This window comes from Filicampus tigris, chromosome 2, assembly GCF_054856515.1.
Source record: "Filicampus tigris isolate MCC_2025a chromosome 2, RoL_Ftig_1.0, whole genome shotgun sequence".
Classification (NCBI taxonomy): domain Eukaryota; kingdom Metazoa; phylum Chordata; class Actinopteri; order Syngnathiformes; family Syngnathidae; genus Filicampus; species Filicampus tigris.
In genome coordinates, this window is record NC_141218.1 from 5,510,037 (window position 1) to 5,512,854 (window position 2,818).

The following is a 2,818-nucleotide window of genomic DNA, read 5'->3' on the forward strand; positions in this document are numbered from 1 at the left end:
ATGCACACATTTAAGCGCTACTGCTTTACTGCTGTGCCTGTGAGGAGATAAGACTGTTTATAAATTGATTTGGTTATGCTTCATTGATACTAAAAAAAAAAAAAAGGGGCCAGTCTTGTTTACCTGACAAAAAAACACAAACTGCCACTGAATGGCCGTGCAACCATTTGTGTCTCATGTAAAATGTACCGCACAGTACGTCTTGTAATAAATAGCTAAATGGAAAAATGCGCTGCAGTTTGTTTGTCCGGAGATTAACATTTCCCAAATGCTTAATCTCTAATCTGATGACCATATCACCTGCTTCGTTTGGCAGTGAAGTCACCTGGCGCGCGATAAGATATAGCTGTACCTTATGTGACAAACAGAGTTTTAGTGCCAATAACGAGCCTCGGGGGGGGCGGGGGGAGTTTGACTTTCAAGCCTCAAGCCCAACTTGTTATTGGAAAAGAAACAAATCAAGGTGGTTTTCTGCATGAATGTTGTGCACTTTAAATTCAGACTCAAGAGGGCACAATAATGAGAGGAATGACATATTTTGTTGCTGAGGGGGTTTTGCAGTCAGGAATTTTTGTGGAAAAAAAAAAAATCATTTTCCAAGTGGGAGTGGAATTTTCACACTTTTCTGAAAAACGCTATAAAACGAGCAATTTGAATCTTCACCTGCAAAAATGCAGCAAAATGTGATTAATGCTATTTCCGTCAGAGTACTTCATTCCCTCTCTGTTTGTGGTGGAAACAACCTGACCTTTTCTTGGTAACAGCAATAAAAGCCTCGCCGCTTTTACGCCACCGGTTGCGCGGGACGTACAGTGGATTAGAAGATCAGTTTCTCGGCTCGGGGGACTCCACTGCTGAAAGATTTATGAGGACCGAGAAGCCCATCAGAGCAAGAGAGGAGAAGAGGAGAGGAGTGTTAAAAAAAAAAAAAAAAAAAGATGAAAACATCGAGTGAGAGGTCCCAATAATCATAAACATCCGTATTCCCGGAACAGCGCGTCGTCTGCATTAGCATGCGGCGGACTCTTTGCCTCGCTCGGGGTACTACTCTGTGGTTCGCAATAAAAAATAAAGACGCCAAAACAAAAACAAATTGAAGATAACACAAATTAGGAGATGCGTTTCTATGCGCCACATGTGGAATATCGTGGCCCGAGTACAAGCAGAGGCAATTAATGAGCTGTTGCCGTTTGTGTTTGGATCCCGAAACGGTGAACATAACACTGACTAACTTCATACCCATTAACCAGTTTATTCCGCAAACAGGGGTTGGATGGATATTTTACTTACCAAGACATTTGGGAGAATTCTATGCCAAGTTAATGGGCAGCAAAAGGCCAGGCTACCTTCAAACAGTGGATCCAAGTCGTGTTTGAAAATCGTTCAATTCTGAGGTTTAGGAACTACAATGCAGTCGAATCAAAAGAATCGGATGCAAAGGTAACACTGAAGCCATCCTGGACAATCCATGCATGCCTTTGACAACTTTTCACTTCTTGTCACCGCAAGGAGAGGTTGTGACTTCTTGTCGAAAATCAGCGGCATGCATATGCATTCAAGATTAGCGCTTTAAACGTGGGAATTTCTGCCTGCGGCGTTTCTCGGCAAACAAAAGTGCACGCTTTAGAGAATGTGCGTTATCTGTTCCATTTGTTACGACACAGCTCTGATACGGAGCTGACGGAAACAATTGGACGGCTCGTCCTGTCATTGTCACCTTCACATAAATCCCTGACACGGCTGTCTGGAGATATTTACAGATAGGAGGCGGCGTCAGGGGACAAGCAAAGTGCTGAGATAAACCTTCCTCCGCCCCCCACTCATTTTTATATCGAAAGCCATAAATATAAACATGTACATTCGTATTTGCCAAATCGGCGTGGCGGCCGAGATGCACGGCTGGCGACGGGAGGAGGTGACGCGCGAAATAATCCATCACGGCCAGGAAATAGCAACCCTAAACCTCTGTGGAAATCCCACCCTGCGTCCTGCTGGATGCCTGCAAAGATTTTTCTATAGGACCCCTGAGCGGTTCTAAGCTAGGGGATGAGAAAAATAAATAATGCCCTGCACTCTGAGCTTGGCAGCAGTTCTTATTGCAGACTATGTATCCATTACTGCCTTCCTCTAGTGACCCTACATCAATACAACCCTGAGAAATCTGGTGTGGTGGCACCTCCCATTGACACAGCATGTCTGGATGGGTCGATAGTGTGTAAATACAGGGCAGTGGTGCCAAAGCGCCGTCTACGGCCAACCGGTGTCCTTGCGGATGGCCCGTACTTCCGCTGGGATTCAGCAGGCGTTGGTGGCACCGCCTTCCCCGCCGTGTACTAGCAAACCAACCAAGCAAGGAGCTTTTCGTTTTTTCGATCGGCTTTTGTCACCGAGCTGCACAGAAGGACTGAACAAATATTTTATTGCTCATCTAAATCTGAAACAGGTTTTACTGCTTGATATGGTAATAAAAAATAAAAAAATAAGACCACAAGCTAACAAAAGAGTCAAATACACCAAGCCTGCGGTGTGTAACATGTGGAGACAAAAATTTGAAATAATGCTTTAATGTTCCTTTCTGGAGCACTTTGATGTCTATGGGTGTAAAGTACATACAAATGTATTCTTGTTATTTCACTCTCCATTGATGATGTTTATTCCAGAAGGTGGACAATTCCCTGTTTAGCAATCAACAGGTAGCCTATCAAAGTGTGCCGCTTGAACTGCCACCCCAACAACGGGGTACTGGGAAGTATTCAAGGCTTGCACGATCCCTAATTGCAATAAAACGTTTTCTGAAATGAATTGCATTGCTCGGTCC